The sequence below is a fragment of the Rhipicephalus microplus genome, unplaced genomic scaffold, assembly GCF_043290135.1.
Source record: "Rhipicephalus microplus isolate Deutch F79 unplaced genomic scaffold, USDA_Rmic scaffold_25, whole genome shotgun sequence".
In the NCBI taxonomy this organism is placed as follows: Eukaryota; Metazoa; Arthropoda; class Arachnida; order Ixodida; family Ixodidae; genus Rhipicephalus; species Rhipicephalus microplus.
Window position 1 is genome coordinate 3,283,856 of NW_027464598.1, and position 23,364 is coordinate 3,307,219.

Below are 23,364 nucleotides of genomic sequence, written 5' to 3' on the forward strand. Positions count from 1 at the left end.
GATGTTACCTTGTCCTCACCAGCAGCTTTGCCTCTTTGCATGCTCTCCAAAGCTTTTCTAACTTCGTCTATAATTACTGGTGGGGTGTCATCTGGGTTACTGCTAGTTCTTATACTATTAATGTCGTGGTTTTTCCGGCTACCGTACAGATCTCTGTAAAACTCCTGGGCTATTTTAACTATCCTATTCATATTGGTAGTTATTTTACCTTCTTTGTCCCTTAGTGCAAACATCCGATTTTTGCCTATCGCAAGTTTTCGCTTCACTGCTTTGACGCTTTCTCTGTTTTTCAGAGCGTGTTCAATTCTCTCGATTTTGTGCCTTCCTACATCGCATTCCTTACGCCTACTAATCAACTTCGAAGGCTCTGCCAGTTCTATTATGTCTGTTGTACTTGAGATTTTCATGATTTGATGCTTCTTATTGAGATTATTCGTTTCCTGGGAAATTTTGACAGAGTCCTGTCTAACTACCCTGCCTCCAACTTCCTCTGCACACTCCGTATTGATACTTGTCAGATTATCATTCATTGTATCTATGCTAAGGTTGGTTTCCTCACTAAAAGCCGAGTACTTGTTCCTAAGCGAGACTCTGAATTCCCGTACTTTCCCTCTCAATACTAGCTTATTAATTGGCTTCTTGCGTATCAGTTTCTCACATTCCTTCTTCAAGTCTAGGCGAATTTGAGACCGTACCACTCTATGGTCACTGCATCGTACCTTGCCAACCACTTCCACATCCTGCACGATTCCAGGGTGTGCACTCATTATAAACTTTATTTCGTTCTTATTTTCGCCGTTGGGGCTCCTCTATATCATCAGCTTAAGATTGCTCAAAGCGATAAAAGATTTCATCGTTTAGTATTGCTGTCAGGACAAGTAGCAAGTACAAGTCTGAATCGAAGTGGGTGAATGCATGTGCATGGGCACTGTAATGTTCGTCCGCTATCAAAATGGAGTTACCAGTACCATAACAGAATGGTTAAGTAAACGTAAATCTTGATCAGTGTAATGTGTTGTCTAACTCCATATAGCACGTTTAAAACGCAGTTGGTTGAAAACTGTTCAATTATAATTCAACTACAAACGTAACTATTATATGTTGCTGCGCAAGAATGGACTTAAACCTCATAGCTTTTACTCTGCTGCAACCAGCTTGTGATATTGACTGTGGTATAAAAATCAATTACCAAAAATGCTTCATCAAGCTGGCGGGAAACACACGGGTCTGTTTCAAGTGAGGAAATATACTTGAATCTTAAGTTCAATGAGAATAGTTTCGTAAAGTGCAATGCTGCCTACTTCACTCCCCTCCCACCGATCCTTCAGCCCACCCGTATACCTCAGAGCACTGGTAAGGCAATCTCTGCGTCGGTGTTCCCTAGGTCGGTCGGGTACTTGTTCAGTGGAACCGGGTGGTTTTAGATGCTGTCTTATGTGTCCCTAAATAGGGACAGTTCCCGCTTTTTTAAAGTGGGAAAAAATGTTCTCAGCATCACCATCATCATGACCGTCAGCGTCGGAGTCAACAAGAACAACTGAAAGTTCACGTGATCAGAGGGCATTGCTTCATAGCGTCATCATGTAATGTCGTCCGGACGTCTAAGATTGCCACAATTTTGGTCGTCACTGTGACGTCATATAATATGTCAACACGTTATTCTATCATCACATCAAATCAACGCATCATGAAAAGTGTGCTGATCTCGGGGGCAGTGTGAAACTAGATTAGGTAGCGAAAGCTTTCAGGCTAGCGGGGGGTGCGAAATGAGGGCTGAGGGGCAAGTATCAACAAATAATCACACTGACAAGAAAAAGAAAATACTAGCAGGTAGTGACAAGTTTACGGACCCAGTCAGTGCTAGTTGCACTCTCTGGCCCGCAGTCTCGTAACAGGGTAGCTTTTTTTTCGTGTTTCATATCAATTATGCTGACACCCTGCTGGCATTGTGAATACATTCTTTTTCGCTCACAGCACGCTCACAACGTCAATCTGCAGGATTTGTTTACTACATCAGCATACGACTGACAACAAGAGACGGCCCATGAAAATTCTACGCTCATCGCTTACTTTATGTTTAGAAGACAGAAAGCTCAAAGACCTCTTTGCTTCGTGGAGCAGCTGTCCTGCCTTAGGGTCGTTCCACGCGCTTCCCGCACAGCCGCAACGCACGTGCCGGGACCCCTGCCTCACGCAAGCGGGGGCCAAATAAGCCAATTGGCGACGCTCTTTCACCCTCTGTTTGGGTGCGGCAGGTGTGCCGGCACGTGCGTTGCGGCTGTGCGGGAAGCGCGTGGAACGGCCCTTACATCGACATTTCGTATAGTTCGTATACGCTAAGCAAGTCATGTACGCTTAAGAGTTATGGGCTAACCTTACTACGTATGGCATTCCGATTTGTTGGTATTGCATTAATTGCTTTGTCTGTGTTGCGAAAATGTGCCTTTTTTATAGCGACAAGGAAGCGTGGCTCAAAACAGCTTTTCAAAAGTATAGAGCACCCGCATATTGTTCACGAAAATGGTACCATTCATTTAAGACAAAGTTAGGAAAAGATACACTTAGTTACCCCTGCACCTGGTTTACGGCGCTCTTTTCGTTTTAATGCCTCAATCATGCCTGCTGTTCCGCTTTACAGAGAGACGAAAAGATTGCCGGATAGTGTGAACTGCGTGGTGAAGGAAGACTTACAAACGAGCTTTCGCGTAAGGTGCCCGACACGCTACAAGCACCTTCTTACTCATGCCATCAACGCAGCTTGTGAAAAGTGATGATTGTGTCGCTGTTCAACGACGCTCACACCTGAATACGCAAGTTTACACTACGGAAGCGGCATCGTAGCGTCGCCATTGATAGCGTAGAGTTCCTGCACTATTTACTATGACCTGTGGGGTTGCGACTGTTTGGTACCCACCACGGGAATGATGCTTATCTTACGTGGATTTGCGTAGACCATGTTTGCTGCTTTGAACGCTCTTGCGCATTAGTTCATTCGCGTGTTTTGGTTTTTGTTACGGATAAAAGAACGGTTCTTTGTAAACTTCGTTAGATGACTTAAGCTGGTAAGCATTGCGAAGTTGGCGACGTTTGGCCGCGCAAAAACAGCAGCGCAAGCAAAACGATGCTACTTCCATCCCTGCTCGTTCGGCGCAAAAGTTCTGACAATCTTGGCGATGCGCAAACCCATGCCTTTGGAGACTTCTTCAGGATGCGGGCAAACAAGCGGATGAAGCGTCCAAAGTGTCTCCTGACAAGAAATGATCGTAGCAGAATGGCTTCGCTCAATCCTTCACTAAGGCGAGAATCCGAATATCGGGAAGGGTCAGCAGGATATGCCGACACACTCTCGCTATTTCCAGTATATCTTCTGGTAGATCGTGATGGCATGCAGTTTTGCCCCGTTCGGCCACAGCTTGCGTGCTCGGTTTTACTTTTGAAGCACCTGTACGTCTCATCTACTACGATGACTTCAGAATGGAAGACTGCACGGCGCAATGCAAAAGCTCTTCGATAACAGCGTTGAGTTTCTCACTCGCATGACACTTGGAAAAAGCTCTTGTAATGGAACAGCAGAATAATAGCCATGCTGAACTTTAAAATTAACACAAAAACATATGGTAGTCGTCGTGACGTGGTCTAAGCTATATTTGTTAGATTTAGCGTGAGGGTGAGTGGCGCCAGTGGCAGCGGGTCTAAAAAAAGTGCGCAGCTCGGTAATCGCCCTTCGAAGCAAAACCATTTCCCCAACCAACGGCATCGTTCGCGCGAACTTTGGGCGTATAAAGGACAGAAACAAAAGTCTCTGGAGAATTAAGAAACAGAAATAAGACAAAGAAAAAACACAAAAAAAATTGGTTACTTTCTGCCATTCACGTCGCTAGAACAAAAATGCAATAAAAGAAAGCCGTTCCCTGCAGATTAACACTCGTAAGGTTTTCGCTCGAATTCTATCGCACTGCTATATAAATTCACTGTGCGAGCAGTTTGGTGACTGCACAATGGCGTTTCCATCTAGGTCTCGGCCAGTCAGCTCCTCCCTGTCGCACCAGAGGCAAAATGTAAGGAACATCTACGATCATGCACACGAGTGTCGATGGCCCGGCTTCGCCAAGTTACACGGAGGATTCATCGCGTACATTGGGTCAGATGTGGAAGACTTCTGGCATCGCCCACAGTTTTCCTTTTATTTCTCCATGTCCGGTAAGTGTGTCACGTTGAGAGAACTTATGACACTTTTGTTTCGGCAGTGGTTTCAATAGAATAATCGTGAATAATTTTTCTCCTGTATCCTTCACTGCAGTAAATACAGCGGAGGCTGTATAGAACCACGAGGAGAAACTACAGCCAGACAGAAGATGTATAGATATTGTCACGACGCAGACACAGCAGGAGTTCGATATAGAAGAGCTAACTTTAATTAAAAATGAAAGGCGCTCGTAAAGGGGACCGGGCAAGAGCTTCGTCTTCCTCTCTGGCTGTGCGAGCTCTTCTCTGAAGGTTGAATGCGGCATTTGCCTCCCTCTAGGAAGAGCATCGACCCGATGCTCGGCCTCAGAATACGCGGTGTATGTAGTTGACGTATTACGCAACTGGCTCACTGCAATATGGCTTCACCGCACAACGTGTACGATTTCAGATTTTTGAGCTCGCGAGGAACATTCAGGGATGACCTCATAATTCACGTCACTTAGGCACCGTATAACATTGTAGGGACCAAAGTACTTCTTCAGTAACTTTTCACAAAGGCCGCGTCGGCGAATAGGGCTCCAGACCCACACTTTCTCACCTGGTTGATAAGTGACGTATCGGTGTCGCAGGTTATAACGTTGTGCGTCGTAACTCTGCTGACGGGCGATTCGCACGCGTGCTAGCTGCCGTGCCTCTTCAGCTCGTTGGGTAAAGGCTTGAACATCCGTGTCTGTATCCTCGCAGTCGTGCAGCAGCAAGGCATCAAGCATTGTCGTCACTTCACGGCCATAAAGAAGACTAAATGGCGTGCTCCGTGTAGTTTCCTACTGCGCCGTATTATAGACAAACGTCACGTATGGTAGAACGTCGTCCCAATTTTTTTGATCCACGTCGATGTACATACTAAGCATATCAGCAATTGTCTTGTTGAGGGGTTCTGTTAAGCCGTTGGTTTGTGGGTGGTAGAAGGTAGTTTTTCGATGCGCTGTTCCACTCAACTCAAGCACTGACTTGCGGAGCATGGCCGTGAAAGCGGTACCTTTGTCTGTTATTATAATTTTAGGAGCACCATGCCTCAGAAAGATATTTTCAATGAAAAATTGTGCCGCTTTTACTGCGGTTCTACTTGATAAAGCCTTTGTTTCTGCGTAGCGAGTAAGATAGTCCGTAGCGACAATTACCCTCTTATTTCCAGTATGCGAAGTCGGAAATGGTCCAAGGAGATCCATTCCGATTTGTGCAAAAGGCATGGTGGGCACTTGAACTGGTTGCAACAATCCGGCTGGTTTTAAAGGTGGCGAATTTCGTCGTTGACAATCGAGGCACGTGCGGACGTAATGCTTTACAGTGCCTGGAAGCTTCGGCCAGTAGTACTTTTGTTGGATTCTGGCCAATGTGCGCGTGTATCCGAGGTGGCCGGAGGTTGGCTCATCGTGGCAAGCGCTCAGGATCTCATCGCGAATGGATGTCGGGACGACAAGTAAGTGGGCCTTTCCGCTGGGGGCAAAGTTCTTCTTGTATAGGACACCATTGCGCAAGCATAATGATGGCAGGCTCCTTGCAAATATCTTGGGAATGCTTGTAGACTGGCCGTTAAGAAAATTATTAAGAGGGAGCAACTCACTGTCTTCTTTCTGCTTAGACGAAATGGTGACCATGTCGACCACTCCTAAAAATGCCATGTCATCATCTTCTGAGACATCATCTTGCTTTATAGACGACCTGGATAAGCAATCAGCATCAGAGTTCTGTCGTCCCGACTTATAGACGACCGTCATATCGAATTCTTGTAGGCGTAAGCTCCAGTGCGCTAGCCGACTGGACGGGTCTTTCAAGTTGGTCAGCCAGCAAAGAGAGTGTTGGTCGCTGACTACGTGGAAGGGACGGCCGTAGAGGTATGGGCGAAACTTCATAATTGCCCATACTACAGCAAGACATTCCTTTTCCGTTGTGGAATTATGGAACTCGGCACGGAAAGCGTCCTACTTGCATATGCAATCACTCTCTCGGCTGAGTCTTGCCATAGGACGAGTACAGCGCCTTAACCTACGTTGCTGGCATCAGTGTGGATCATAATTGGAGCGTCCTCGTCAAAGTGAGCAAGCACAGGGGGTGTCTGCAGGCGCTGTCGTAGACCATCAAATGCTGCTTGTTCCTCTTCGCCGCATAAAAATGGAACATCGTCTCTCGTTTTGCGTGTTAAGGGTGAAGCTATGTGCGAGAAACTGGCGATAAATCTGCGGTAGTAGGCGCAAAGGCCAAGAAAACGTCTTATGGCCTTCTTTTCTGTTGGCACCGGAAATTTTCGAACGGCGTCGATCTTGTCGGGGTCCGGACGAACACCTTCGTGGCTCACCACATGTCCTAAGAATCGGAGCTCCTTGAAACTGAAATGACAATTCTCAGGTTTCAGCGATAAGACAGCAGACCGTATTGCTCGAAATACTAATAGCAGCCGTCTTAGATGTTCCTAGAATGTTGGTGAGAAAACAATGACGTCGTCGAGGTATACCAGACACGTCTGCCACTAAAGGCCTAATAAGACGGCGTCCATCAGTCTCTGAAATGTTGCTGGGGCTTAGCACAATCCGAAGGGCAAGACTTTAAACTCGTAAAGCCCGTCAGGCGTAACAAAACAGCCTTTTCTCTGTCCCGCTCATCGACCTCGATTTGCCAATAACCGCTTTTCAGGTCCATCGACGAGAAGAAGCGTGCATGCCTCAGCCGGTCAAGTGAATCGTCAATACGTGGTAGTGGGTATACGTCTTTCTTTGTCACGTGGTTCCGCTTGCGGTAGTCCACACAGAAGCGTAAGCTGCCGTCTTTCTTCTTAACTAGCACTACCAGTGATGCCCAAGGGCTTTTTGACGGCTGAATGATGTCATCATCGAGCATTTTTTGGACTTGATCTTTGATTACTTCGCGTTCTTTCGGTGCCACGCAGTATGGGTTTTGTCGAATTGGTCTTGCCGTCTCTTCCGTTATAATTCGGTGCTTTGTCAGTGGCGTTTGATTTACCCTCGAGGTCGACGAAAAACAATCTTCAAACTGGCCGAGAATATCTAGAAGACTCTGCCTCTGCACTGGCGATAAATCTGTGCTCACGTCGACAGGCAGTGGTGTTGAAGCGGCCGGCGTTTCTGCCTGTTGTACTGCGAAGCACTCGCGGAATTCTACAATTTCTTCGAAGTATGCAACTATGGTACCCTCTGCAATGTGTCGACGCTCGTTGCTGAAGTTTGTCAACAGGACCCCTGCTTGCCCAGACACTACACTGACGAGACTTCTGGCAATAGAGATTCCTCGAAAGAGTAAAAGCGTCGATATTTGTTCCGCGACCCCTTCTCCACTATGCTGCGTGTTACACGTGACAGAGACGAGGCGGCATGACAACGGTGGCATGGTCACGTCGTCAATCACGCTCATGGGCTTGCGCTGCAGCGCTGCGCTATGGTCTGCTGAGAAGGTCAGTACACCGTCCGGTATATTTATAATGGCACCGTACTCCCGCAGGAAATCCATACCCAAGATGGCCTGTTTACAACACTCAGAAAGAATAATGAAGGTTGCCACGAATGATGAATCCCCGATCTTGATTCGTGCGGTGCACTTTTCGGTAGGTGTCAGCAGCTGGCCTCTGGCTCCTCTAATTTGCGGCCCCGTCCATTCCATTTTTACCTTCTTGAGTTGGTCGGCCAGATTCGCACTCATTATTGAAAAGTCCGCACCAATGTCGACCAGTGCGGTCACGTCGTGACCGTCTATTGAAAGTGTATTGTCGGCGGTGACAATCTCGTTTTTCGTTGGTTCATTCGAAATGTGTGGCACTTCATGCGGCGGTAATGGGGGATTTTCAAATCTTCGGCAATTCGCAAGCTTCCCCCCTAAGGTCGCTGCTTTTAGTTTCCCCGGCATGGACTGGGAGACCTTCCTCTCGCCATGTCCGTGGTGCTACCTCTATTAGATCGGGGAAAATGACCTGGGGAGGGCGAGCGTGACCGGAACCCAGGAGAAACGTCACGCGGGATCGTCGCGCTCGTTTCAACGTTGCGTCTTCCGTCGAAATAGCGCCGAGGGGAAGTGGACGGAAATCCTTGATACCCGGCAACACGATGAGGACAATTTCGCACGATGTGGGCTGCTTCCCCACAATGGAAGCACAGGGGCCTGTAGTCAGGGGTACGCCATATGTCGGTTTTGCGGATTGGGGGTCGCATCGGCGTCGACGTTTCCCTTTAGTACCAAGGCACTGTCGGCGGCTGTTGCTGGTGGTACTGTTGAGGTTGCGGCACGTTGGATCTAGGCTGTCGACAGAGAATATCTGCGTATGTAAGCCTAACTATATCAGTGTTCGGCTCGGGAAGTGAAAGCGCTTGCCTTATTTCTTGGCGAACAACTTCTGTGACTGACGCAATCGCGCGGTCATTCGGTGTGGCGGCGAGATTTTTCACATCTTCTTGCACAATTTCGCGTATCAGGTCACGCAAAGAACGCTCGTCAGAAGTCACAGTGGTCACGGTGGTTGCGCTGATTTGTCCGCTGTTGTTTGGACGGTCGTACTGGCGGTACCGTAGCTGTAGTGCGCGCTCTATGGCGGTCGCCTCCTTCGAAAATTTGTCAACGCTTGAAGGTGGGTTCCGTACGAGACCAGCAAACAGCTGCTCTTTAACACCACGCATGAGGTGGCTGATCTTTCTCTTCTCGGACATATCGGGATCGGCTCGATGAAAGAGACGAGCCATGTCCTCAACAAACATAGCAACAGACTCGTTGGGCTTTTGAATCCGTGATTCAAGGAGTCGTTGTGCATGCTCCCGCTTTTCGGTGTTTGCGAAGGTGTCCAGGAACTTCCGCCGGAACTCGTCCCACGTTGACCACACGCGATTCGTGAACCACGTGCGAGCCCCGTCTTGAAGAGGGAAATACACGTACCCCAACTTCTGTGTGGCGTTCCACCCGTTAACGTTGGCTGTGCGCTCGAAATCCTCAAGCCAGTCATCTGCATCATCATATGTGTTGCGATGGAAGTCCACAGGAGTTTTAGGGCTGAAAACAGTCACCTGTGTCGTGCTTGGGCTCGTCATGGTAGGGCAACTGCTTCCCGGCGCGGTCATGTTTTCCGTCCAAGAACCGAACTCTGGGCTCAGGCCTAACAGGCGGCGGCTGGCGCGGTGAACGGGTGTTTCGACGAGCGGAAGTCTTTGCGGACTAGATCCCGCGCTGTTGGAAGAGGTCCTGGACATTTACCCAGCACCTCCACCAGTGTCACGACGCAGACACAGCAGGAGTTCGATATAGAAGAGCTCACTTTAATTGAAAATGAAAGGCGCTCGTAAAGAGGACCGGGCGAGAGCTTCGTCTTCCTCTCTGGCTGTGCGAGCTCTCCTCTGCAGGTTGAATGCGGCAATATAAAGATACGCTTCATATTTATTAGTGATCATTATGCAAAAGTGTTACAAAAGATGAGGATATACGCAAATACAAGGCACGTGCGCCTTTGCATCAGCACCTGTGTCGCGTATTTCTTGGCCCTTGTCAAGTCCTTGTCTCTATTAGCGTTGTAGCTCTCACGTAATGACTTACCATCAACTGACGCAAGTAACTCTTCTGATGGAGAATAGTATTGCTATATTTATTTTCACATTTTCAGAAGTAAAGAAAGAGTAAAGAAAAACCTTTTCATGTCTCAACATGTCTTTGAAATGAAGTGGGCATTTAAAGGAGCAGTGACATGGTTTCTAGACCCCTCAAAAAAACTTTTTCTTTAATCTGATATTTTCTATCAATTCTCTCCTCACAACACGAAAAAAAATTATACATTGACTTTGAGTTCTTCATCCAGCGTCTTCAAGCAAACCCTACGGCAACGCAATGAACATTAACGTGGCGAGTAAACACAGTTCACTGAATTCGCGAAGTCTGCGTTGCCGGAGTCCTTGGATTACACTTTTCTTATCGTTGTTTACGTGGACCTTGTTTGACTGATAAGAAATGATGGAGGCAGTGCTACAATTTATGATTTTTTCCATCAGGAAACTAGAGAGTTATAGTATACGGGGCTGACCGGGTTACCGGGTGTACCGTGATACCGGAATCAACGTGCGCATGCACAGGTACGTACGTCACCAGTATCGCTTCCCGTACGCGCGGTATTCTTCATATTTCACGTTTCCGTGGTACTGTAGGTGTACGTAGTGTACGTAAACAAGGCGGCACTCTCGGACGCCCACTTCGGAGTGATTTTGGCGTAGTTGTTGAAAGATTAGCCTTGTTCGCAGCAAACGACTGTTCAAAGTGGCTTCGCTTGCCTTCAGTTGCTTCGATGACCGAGTATTACGGATAAGTTGGCGTAGTTTTTGAGATAGCTTCCCATTTCTAACGCGTCTAGGCTTAACTACAAGATCGATGTAAACGAATCGGCAACATAAACGTTTTCGCGTTTGGTGCGTGATTCATAATTATTTACTTTTAATATCACTAAAATAAACTTCTAATAATGCTTCGCGCGGTGGCATAGGTAAACATTCTCGTTTTCTTTTCATTTTCACTGTTTAACTTATTGCACATATAATAGGTGGCGCCACCATACCAGCTGGAGCACGTAAATCACGTAAACGCTATCCCGCTAAACTATAAGACGCTATCTTACCGTGACATCAGGATTGTGTTCACATGTCACTGTGAAGCTACCGCCTCGGTATCGAAACTGAAAGTATCTTTTAGGGGTGAAGCTGTATCAGATGTGGGTCATTCCCTCGTATTATTAGTATGTAGTAGTAGTAGCCACTTCTAGTTAGCTTCAAGAATCGCTCACTAGATAGCGTTTTGTGTATGTCCTGTAAAATAATTGGCCCCGTGTCTGCATGTAATCTGCAAATTTCGTCGAAAAACGATAGTCTTGCCTGTGGAGTGAGTGAACGAAACATCTATTTGATGTTCTGCGCAAGAAAATCGGTGAATGGTATTCCGAAGGCGCTGCTTCAGAGTGCCTCGAGCGTACAGTGGAGGCGAACGAGCGCATCAAGTCACGTAACACGTGAGACATGAGCGCCATCTGGCAGTTTCTTTTGGAAAACAAAGCGCGTGGCCATGCGTGCCCGTATCAAAGGTGATAAGGTGTAGAACGTGAGGCTCCGGGTAGGTGCCACCACTATCTCGTCTTAGCAAAGCGTTGGAAACACTCCCCGTTCCGTGCAAGCGTTGCATGGTAAGCGCAGCGTGATAAACGCTATGGTTCTCAAAATTACTTATGTATGCGTTTTCTAGTAAGAGACGCATATGCAGAATATATGCGTGTTGTTATGGTGCCCCAGTCTTGCGTAATAATTGCTTTTTATTTGACATTTGCAAAAGCATGAACGCTCAACCTGGAGCAACATTGGTGGTCGCTGTGGATGGGATCGGCCGTTTTAAGTACCCGATGCCGGTAAGAGTGGACAAACAGACAATTGTAGAGACAGACAGACAGACAGACAGACAGACAGACAGACAGACAGACAGACAGACAGACAGACCAAAAGTTTTGTGTCGAAGGCGCCCAAGAGAGATCGTCTTTAATAATATCTCTAGATAGCGTTAGTGGTTTTCGTCTGTCCGTTAAGGCAAACATACAGACAGACAAAACGACATACGGACAAACGGATGGACGTTTCGCCCCACTCATCATGATTAACTGCGTGAATATGCTGTGAATTTGTTTTTTAATATCGTTGGTAAAAGTTGATAAACACATTCTCAAACACTATCACGCGGTTTTCAGGGTTCAGAACATTAACGTTTTTATTTATAGCAACAAGTAAACAACACATAAATCTCGTGTAGTACTCTTTCTAATTGTGTTGACATAGGTTTGAGTTCACAAGCTGGAAATTATGTTTGGCCGACAGCCTTTTTTTATAAATTTATAATTTCAGGGCTTTTTTGACACCATAAAACTGTACGTTGGTTGACGTCATTGTTGAAGAAACAAAGCGCGAATAAGCTCGAAGAACGAACGACTTAATGACTTTGAAAACTTGACGATCAAAATTACGACATCCGGCACAGAAGTCAACATCGTGGAAGCCGCAACTTTCTCAAGCTTCTTTTTTTTTCTCGCCAAGCTCCCAAACTTCTTGAGCTCGTAAAGTATAAGGCCGTGTGGGCGCCCCTAGTTCCCTGTAGCGAGTTTCTTACCATTCATTTATCTATCAACATCATTACCCACGCTTGTCGCCAATAAAACCTGGGGCTCTTTCAGTGAGCCAGAAATATTTGCGCTACCTTATCGCCACTTTTCGAGTAGTAAACGTAGCGCCTCGTTTAATCCTCACACTTTTTATTAATGGTCATCTCATTGGCACAATCTTTACGAGTAAAAAAATTCTGTGTGGGTTCAATCAATATCTAAAACACTGAAATATATTTATACCTATACTGTGCCGTCTTTTTACGGGCCATGTGAACTCTCTGAACATTAAACTTCTCGTAACTTCTCGACGTCAAGACGGTGAACAGCGGTAAACTGCGAAATTGATATGAGGTGCAAAACAGTGAACTCTTGTTCGCGGTCTACAGGATGCACTCGCCCCACACACAAAAAAGTGCTCCAATATACGGAGGATTCTTTCGGTGACTAAGCTTTTTTTGGAAAGCGATAGTATTAAAGAGCTCGTTTTCGAAGCATGGCGGATTTGGCATCGCTGCACATAATCCTCGGGCACTAAACCACGTGGTCATCATGTTCACTACAATCCGCTCTCCGCCACAATCGTAGTTCAAAGCCGGCCACCCCTTATAGAAGGCACCTAAGTTATTGCTCGTATTCCTTTAGGACTGCGCAGTGGTTGCACAGCAAGTAAGAAAACATTTCCCGCGTTCAACTGCTAGTGATTTAAAGCATGCTACTCATTACACAGGATGCAGCTATATTCGAAAGCTTCTCTGACCCAAGCCGTTGATTATATATCAATTATACATTGCTATATTTCATAATCATTCTTATCGAGTAATATCTCACGATAAGAAGTATGCAGCAGAGATAAGGTGTCGCTATTTCATTAAACTCATTTAGGCGAAGCTTAAAGGTCCCCCACTCTTTCGTAAGCCCCTCACTAGTGCACTTGGAGTTTTTGAAGGCTCGTAACAATGCCAGTCTTAGTCGATTCGTCTCATCAAAACATAATATTCTTAATCAACTTTCTTTATTGTACATCTTCTCTTACACATGTCATGTAGCGTGTGTAGTAAAAAATAACGAAGAGCCATAAATTAGTATTATGCTGATTAGCCCGTTTTTGATATCTCTAATGACGAGAAGCGGTGTTTATGGGATGGTACAAAACTGTATTTCAACGCGCGCGCACGCGCGTGCGTGCGTGCGTGCGTGCGTGCGTGCGCGCGCGCGTGTGTGCGTGTGCGTGTGTGTGTGTGTGTGTGTGTGTGTGTGTGTGTGTGTGTGCGTGTGTGTGTGTGTGTGTGTGTGTGTGTGTGTGTGTGTGTGTGTGTGTGTGTGTGTGTGTGTGTGTGTGTCTACACGTACGTGCGCGTACGCAAGATTCGTAGGTTCAGCAAACTCATGTGCCTTCAACGTTGTCTGCAGGACTGGCTGTTGTGCGATTTGCTCCCTCACGCGGGTGGCCTTTTCTCCTTATCTGGTAACATGCACATTTGTGGTAAGCTATAGATTTGACGGGACAAATGATAGCCACCTAGTTATGGCTGTGGTTCTCACAACACAAAATATTCAAGCTGGAGAGCTCTTCAAATGGCTTTGTACTTACTGATTGAAAGAAGCAAACAAACATAACACCTGCAAAATTTACTGCAAGAACAACATCCAAATGTAAAGAACTTGTAGTAGACCGTCAAGTGACTGATAAATGCCTTCCATATCTCAGCTGCCCTTAGAATGCCGCAGTGCATTACGCCAACTTTTTTGTCAGCTGTTAAGTATCGTTATACATTGCGGAGGCGAAAGGCATTCACCAGGAGAATATGTTGAAGGCAAACTGTTACGGTGCGAGATAAACACGGCAACTCGTGATTACTGACGAAATCATGATGCTGGGGTGCATAGTGATTGCAGTTGGGTGTTAGGTATAGTTGCTTGAACTTAAACACAAGTAAATTGAATGAGAGCCAGCAAACCATGACACTTTGCGATTTGTTGAAATGGTATTCTTACTATCGTCTCCTCAACTTCTTGAGAAATACCGTAGATGAAGGAGTTAGTGCCACGTAAAGTTTATAGAAAAAGAACATGCTTTTAGTCGATCAAGTTAGCACCAAAAGCGTGCGACATAGAACTGAAGTCGATATTGCCTCGTAATGCACACTGTTACACTATGTTACAAGCGGTACCTCCTTTATTTGAATTAAGTAGACATAATTACCATAACAATTACTATCATTAGCACTGAGGTCATCAACACAGCCAGCGTCTTGAGAATACCTGAAGATGACGCTGCTATTTACGAAAATGTATTTTGGTGTGCTAACATGTGCTACTATAGTGTTCTGTTACCCTACGTCCTACTTCAGTGTCATTCAAAGCACTTATCGTCGTCGTCATCAACATCATCATCATTATCATCATCATCATCATCCTAATCACTCTCCGCTTCATCATTCTATCTAGAAAACCTAAGTAGAGTGGTGTTCACAGTGAATCTATTTCAATCGGTAGGTGAATGACTTCATCCGTGACATGCACCTCGTTTTCTTGCCAGCCAACCAACAGCGCTCTTGTCCTGACAATCGCCCCTGTAACAAAAGCTTTCCCACTGTTTTCATTTCCATCCCGAGTGAATAGAAAAAACGCAGCTTTTAAAAACAGGGCGGCCAGTCCTAGCATACAACAAATGCATCCACGCATAAAAAATGTAAAATTTATGTCATTGCGGGGAGACGCCCCGATAAGGATCGTAAAACAAAACGCCACGACATGCGCCTACCGTCGAAAGACATCGACTATTGAATCCGTATACTGAAAAAAAAGACAAAAGTTAAAAATCTAGAAAATGATCTACTTTCCTAGAATGATGAAAAACTAGAAAGATAAAAAGCAATGATGAATTGCATTTTGAAGTGGCCCGAATGTCGAGATGAATGCTCACGGGAAAGCATTCAGCCTGAAGAAAGTGATGTCACTGTCTCCTCCGAAGCGAAAATAGGAATCACACAGAAACACAAAGAGCCGCATCTTCGACCACGCGAATGACAAGATATGGTGTTGGGTGACTAGAGCAAAATTTGGTGAATTCGCCGCATGACAGGAAAAAGAAAATATGGAAGAACGCAAACAATGATTAAACCCCTGTTGTGAATGAAAATTGTGGAGGACTAAATACACGTTAGGTACGGCGAGAAAATAAGAAAGAAAACTTCCCGGTGTGATAACGATCTCTTTTAGCACGTATAGGAGGCTTATGAGAGTGTAAGTATGGATGCGCAGCCCTGCCGCGGTTGCTTAGTGGCTAAGGTACTTGGCTACTGAGCCGCAGGTCACAGGATCCAATCTCAGCTTCGGCGGCTGCCTTTTCGAGGAAGGCGAAAATGCTGTAGGCCTGTGCATCCAGATTTGGGTGCACGTTAAAGAACCCCAGGTGGTCGAAATTTCCGGAGCCCTCCGCTACGGCGTCCCTCGTACTCTTATCGTGGTTTCGGGACGTTCAACACCATATCAATGCTAGTATAAATGTGCGAAAACAATAGCGATGTTCTGATTGATTGATTGATTGATCGATGGATTGATATGGGGAATTTAATGTCCCAAAACCACCATACGATTATGAGAGACGCCGTACTGGAGAGCTCCGGAATTTTCGACCACCTGGGGCTTTTTAACGTGCACCCAAATCTGAGCACACGGGCATACAACATTTCCGCCTACGTCGGAAATGCAGCCGCCGCAGCCGGGATTCGATCCCGCGACCTGCGGGTCAGCAGCCGAGTACCTTTGCCACTAGACCACCGCGGCGGGACAACAGCGAAGTTATGCTTTGAGGTCCCTTTGACGTGGCTCTCCTCTTGAAACAGCAGGTGCTTTATTGTTCACAGTATAGCTTTTTGGTTTAACGTTGAAGGGAAGGAGTTACTGTAGCAGTCTAGGTGTTCAACAGTACTTTGGCACAAAATGTCTACCACGTATACAGTGTTTGCGCTTCACATATGGGTATAAACAATTGGACAATTGGAACACAGCTAGTTTTCAGCTCCTATCACAATTTCATCGTATTGTAAATCATGCTGTACGTGTTCGAACTGCGTTGTTTACAAACATGCAAAGTGGGAGAAACAACGCTTCAGAACACACTCAGGCATTCGTGTAAAGCGTGGCTAGTCTGAGAAGCCACGAAATTGTTTTCTTGTTTTCGCTTGCTTTGCAATTTTGTTTCAGGAGTAGTACCCTAAATAGTCTGCACCATAAACTTTTCTAACATGGCTAGAGCAGATAGTTTCGAAACTGCGAAGACATAACCTGTTTTGCGGCCATGAAGCATTCACAGAAGCAGCGCCAGTGGCGTGGTTGAATGCAATAATTATAATATTATCTTGGGTTTTACGCCGCACAATCAATATATGATAATGAGAAACACCGTGGTGGAGGACTCGAGACAAAAATTTCGGTCATCTGGTGTTCTTTAATGTGCACTCACATAGCGCAGTACTCTAACATTTTGGCTCTATCGGTGATTCAATGCAGGTATGTATTTGATGTCCATGAATAACTCGTTTATTGGAACATAGCTGTTCTTGAGATTGAGGAACTGTATCACATCAGTCATCTCATAACCTATATAGCACCATGATACGCCACGAGCTGGATAAGATGTTTTACCTAATTTATTGTATACTGCATTTCTAATAGTGAAGGTAAATTGAGAATGGGAAAGTAGAATCGATAAAGAAGAGGGTTTCATCTGTGGTCTATTTTATGCAGGGACCACTGCAAGTATACGAATGGGCACAAGAAGCCGTTCTTCAGCTGAGAGCCATTGCTTACGCGTTTGCATACTTAGCACTTTTTCTGGCTTCGCTTTCGGTTTTTTGCTCTCACTATCTAACGCTTATTTGATAGACTTAGGTAAGTGTTAGCACTTGCCAATCATGCACATTCATTTATCCAAGATAGTCACAAACTTTTACAATAACCCATTCGAGTAAGGGTCTTTCAAAAGTCGTTGCTGCGTATTCATTAAAAACAAAAACAGCACAGCTTTTCTAAAGCTCACTACCCATTACAATAAACCAAAATACCTCAGCTTATTATTGCCGCAAATAAGTGGAATGAGTCCGGTCAGGTTCACCGCTCTCTTATCCGTGACGCCATTTTCAATCCATCGTATTTTGTGAGAAACAGCGCACTTTTTTTTCGGACGTCGTGCAGGCATTCGCCAAGATGTTTTTTTTATTTTTTAGCTGTTTCTGCATCAATCCTAACCAACAGCACGTTATCAAGTATTTTCAGGCGAAAACCATTTGGTTTAAGGTTTAAGATTTTCTACCATACGTTTAAGGTTTTCTACCTCACCCTTGAGCTCAAAAGAAACTAACCTGACCATTCTGTATCACTTTTCTTCAGATCGACCAATCGACCATGGCAGTCGTCGTTTTCTGTATAAATAGGGTGAGACTGACATCGCACATCCAAACATATTAGAGCTTCCTAAGTTGCTATGTCCACGTGCTCTAATGCGAACATGAAAAGTTGGTTGTTGCGAACGCAAGACACCGTACTTGACCGCACTAGACAAGTTCAATTCAGACCAGAGATACCAGATGCTGCCCATCTAACAAAGAAATATCATCACAACGAAGACAATAAAACAGCATTGACTCTTTCAAAAAGAAGCTCAACAAAAACAGTAATTTGAATAATCTGCAATTTTTGAGAACATTTTTAATTGTTACAAACAAATGACACTGGGAAATGAATTCTTATTGGTAAACTTAATTTAACTAACTTGTTAGGCGAAAATATGCGGAGTATGAGCGAAAGCACTTATTGACTTTTGCACACCATCCTCATAGTAGCCTCCATGCGTAGAAAGCACGTTTTTTTATTGATGTTACTTGTTGATTACCCTAAAGTATTTTATTATCTAAGAAAAAAATATCACCTATATAAAGACAAACTATAAGTGAACGTGCCGGGCATTACAATAACCATATTTTTGGGGAAAATTAAAAAAAATTCATAAAACGTGACCAGCGACGGAATAATTCTATAAGCAACTCGGCGAAAAAAGAAGTCCCAATTCGCTTATTATGGACGGAACTGGCTACTATGATTCAGTTTGTACATGACTTTCCCTTGTCAAAATATTGAATGCGCCACAAACGCGACACATAGAGATAGCAAGGAAGCATTGGCTCCACGCATAGCATGCACGAAATCCTCCCAAAATGTTCATCGAACCTTTACACCTCACTCTTCGCACTAGCCCAAAGCTTGTTATGCGCAGGCAGGGATGCTCGTCAACATCAATTCGTTGACAGGACTGTCAGATGTGGCGCCGAAAACTTTTTTTTTCTGCGAGCCTGTTTTGTACGTGTTTTGGCGTAAAGGTGTCCCCAAAGCATGACGCGCCCGCATTCAATTCAACGTCTCCCCGAGACACCGCCACGAAAACGTGTTTATATTATGTTATTTCTTCGCGAGTGACAGGACGACAACCCCTCTCTGCGCAGTAGGCGCACAGTGCTATATGCAGGAAGCGTTCCTCTCGGCCTCCAGGAGGGTAGAAAATACGATCTGTCACAGCTCCATGCTATTCGCCTCTTTTGCATGGGATTTCTCTCCAGCAAGCAAGGTTGCTATTGTGCCTATCCTAATGATGCTCCCTTCTCTTTTTTTTTTGTTTCTATAATGACTTCTACCACAGTCTCATTCTGTCGCAATAGCATGATACCTAGCTACATGCTGCGTTGAGGCACTCTGACACAGTATTTTTGTTTGACAGTGTCGGTGCTCCTTGAATGCATCTTGCCGTCGTTTTCTGCCTGACTCGGGGCTTGCTTGGAAATTATAACGTGGTCGTGAAGGTACGGCATTCAGGGAAGCTGAATAAAGAAATATTTCTACCAATTGAAATCTCCTTCGCAATTCAGGCAATATAGTAACAGAAAAATGTTATGCTTATGTCTTTACTCCGGCGCAAATGAGTACAAAGAGGTGTAATCGATGTCACTGCTGCCTTAAATTATACAGTTAAGTGTTGAAGGATGCGTTTGTTAAACAACACTTTAGACACTTGGGACAGAAGCATCGATGAAACAATAGACAAAAGTGCAGGCAGTAAAATAAAAAGTCAGTTTTCAGGCCCTAATTCAAAGTGGCCTTCATATAGTGGCAATTTGAATGGAAGCAAGCTAGCGTCCTGTCAAACCGAATGCACATCGCAGTGTCAGATTACCGTTCACCCTTTGCATATGTCCGAAAACCACCGAAATTTGTTTAAAACACGACTGTCCTCTTGTATATTGGTATACCGCACACCTAATCGAACGCTTTTTTAATGCGATCCACTTTTTAATAAATTTCTTCCACTTAGAACATATCTATCTAGCCGACATCGACTTTGTTCTCTCGAGGCCGTTTTGTTGATTGGATATGTACCGATAATTGCGTTTTATGGCATAACTTCGTGAAGAACATAAATTACACTTTACAAGATTGCAAGATGAAAATCAAAACAAATGTTTCACGAACCGCAAGATTTAAAGACATGCTCTCACGGCTGTGTGAATAAATCGATGCGTATGGCGAGGCAACATTTTATCGAGAAATCAGATGGCAGGTTGTAGCATTAATTCATCACGCCATGATGCCTATGTCACGTAAAGCGTGAATGTACACAGGCACGCCCTCTTTCCGTCCTATTTCAAAGCGCGCACACACACACACACATATATATAAATATATATATATATATATATATATATATATATATATATATATATATATATATATATATATATATATATATATATATATATATATATATATATATATATATATATATATATATATTTGACAGCTGGTGCGATTCTGCCTTTCTGTGTCATGCAACAATACACGCTTTCCAGTGACTCAACACAATGCATGGCATTCATGTAGTGTCTTACTGTATCGAAGCCGTCTAAAGTTATGGCATAGGACTGTCTTGGGACACCTACTTGCAACGCAGAAGGCCTGGGTTAGATCGTCACACCAATCGCAAATTTGTGTTATTTATTCATTTGCACTCGTCTCAATTTCTCGCTCACAGGCAACGCTGCTTTTTCTCTCGGAACCAACGATGCAACTGTTGATGACACCGCGATTTCTACGCAAGGAGCTTTTCAACGCTATTTCGGTAAAAACAAAGAATTCCTTCATCATATAGAAAGGCATCTGTTTGATACAGGGAGCCCTTTGTACGTCTTCAAGTTGAGAACATGAAAGCAGGCCGCAAACACTTAGCACTGTATTACGTATTAGTACCTATATATTGAACAATATGAAATGCGTAGCCTCTAGAAATTCAGGCAACAGTTAACAAGTTGGACGAATGCGATCTGTGTCACCATAATAGCATCACACGAAGAAGTTACAGCGTAACATCATCGGTAGTGTGGGTCACGGGTGTTCTCGTACCATTGCAGTAGGCTACAGCGCTTCGCTCAGTGAGCCCTTCAATCTAACACTTAAGTTTATGCCCTTGAAAAGAAGAGCATGGGCGAGGTGTCATTTAGGTCCTATTGTCGTCAGAACTCCCTCTGCGAGATCCGTTTTTCTCAAGCTTTAAGACTGGAGGCTCCCCTGAACGGTGAGGACTGCTCCGTTAATAGCGCTGCGTGTCGACGGTTGACTGGGGAGACTTCGAAACTCATCGGAATTGCTAACACGCACGTGCGTGGGTTCGCGACTTTCGAACGTCGCCGTGTGCGCGATACAGCGTCGACGTCGGTGCCTATCAACCAATTTCGCATTCGAAGGCACGCTTCCCCAGCGGAAGCTCCGAAGGCATTGCGTTCAGTGTCATTCGTGATGCGACAGCTAGCGGCTGCTCAACAATATGCCCGATAGGCTGTGTGTGGTTATGCCTCTCTTTTACCGTCTTTTATATAGTTTTCAAATTCCCATTTCGTGTGTACAGAGTTCACCATACTGCTATATATAATAACATTTTGCACCAGGTCACGTTCGAGAGGAAGAAATTGAATACAAAATGAAGAAAAAATGTTCTCCACTGGTCGCGCAAAATCATACACGAATAGCAGTTTGTTGTGTTCTATTTATGAATTACCCAAGAAACACCTGATCATGCCATGGCATGAAAAGTCACGCCAGCATCATGATGCATTCTCTTTTGGCGACTCAAAATCAAAAGTAAAGCTCCAGACTTTCTTCTCGTTAGATTGTATTGATCTTGCACCCTCCCCTAGCCTCTCCAAAATGTTTTCTGTACCACAGGAATGTTAAGTATTACCTGCGAGATCAGCCGACCTATGACCAAACGCAATCATATATCCGGTGTCCTCGAGAAGCCCTATTGTCGTCAGAGTGACAGTGTTCGCAAAACGGGCTCGATGGTGTGCCTATTCATTTAAACTTTGATACCGCAAGTAGATTTATAGGAAAATTGACAATGTTTCTGAACAATGGTACCTTCACTTTCTTGCAAGGCAAAGGCTCGTTTCATAATATGTATTCCATAGACGAGCTTGGAAGTTCTGAAAAAAAAAGGAAGAGACATTTGACTGACCCCAAGAAAGGTTTACTGAACACTCTTTTTAACATATGTGATTTTCTTGCCACAAAACTACAAAGAATTAGCTACCTGTAAATATACGCAAATACGTATAGAAAAGGCTTATGTTGGTTTCTATGCTAGACACTAAACAGCTTGCCAGGATGGACGTCGTTGTCATTTGTCGCCGCTTTGCTGACACACCTATACCACTTTCTGTCTGCAATGGTGGTTGGAGGGTGCGCTAGAAAAATGGCGAGCACGTTCTGCTTACAGGGCTGCACAAGTAAATTGCCCCGAACTGACGCTGCGAAATGTCGTTTGTGTGTTGTATTTAGCTGCTTCGTTAGCTGTGCGATCCGTTCCTCCATGCGATCGCATGAAGGAGAGGAGCAGGAGTATCTTGGGTTTAGGCGCCTCGCGAGTGTTCAAAAGCTCCGAATGCAGCTTCGTCCCTTTCACGTCGTTCATTGCATTAGTTGAAAACGTCACCACCCTGCTAGCAGGTGGTGTTTAAAGAAGCATTTTCGACAGAATACGTAGAAGACATATGCGATCACCGGCACTGATTCCCAACACTTAGCATTTCTTGATCAACAAAAGACGCGTATCACTTATGGACTGAACTCGTTACTTCTAAGTCAGGTATTCGTCACGATCCTAAAGCAAAGTGAAATAGGAGAGAACCACCTTCATTAACCTTATCGTAGGAATGAATGCTCACGATGACACACTACACTTGCATTCCAAAACAGGTTCCACTTTTTTAGTCGACTAGCGGTATTCGAAGGCACTGAAATGTCAGTAATGTTATATTCGTAATTTTGTTTTTCAGGACATTGTCATATTTCTTTTTCAAGTTTTGTTATCACCCATAACACCCTATAAGAAATGCTCAGCGCAAATTGCGCCTGCAGTGTTCCAGAAGCTCCTGGACTGTAGTAGATCATTTTGTTAGGATAACGCGCGCAACGCGAACATTATAGATTATTCTGGAATTCACGCCGCAGCCAGCAATAACGCTGGAATATTTGACGGCACATGTATAATTGCCGACGTGCTTCACCGCTTCTCAGTTGATCGATGAATGACTCTAAGTTCTCTGCTCTCAGTACCAGTCTGTATCGCTGTAATCTGATTATTCTTTGACCGGCCAGAAGTTCAGCCGGATAAACAGTTTAATCTTTGAACTACAGTCTGCTATCTTCGTTGACGTCACGACCCCGGGACGATATGATACGGTGTGATACGATCTCTCTGTCTTCAAGCACAATCTTCTGTTCTTGGCCACGTGCACGTACGTGAGCTTAACAACAACGATCATTGCAAATAGCAGCACCCATGCAGTGCTCGAGTATTGAACAACATCCCACAGCACAAAAGGTTCGAAATCTTTTGTTTTGCATTTGAAAGGTACAGTGTCATTTTTTATGAAAGAGAACGCTGGAGCGCGTGGCCT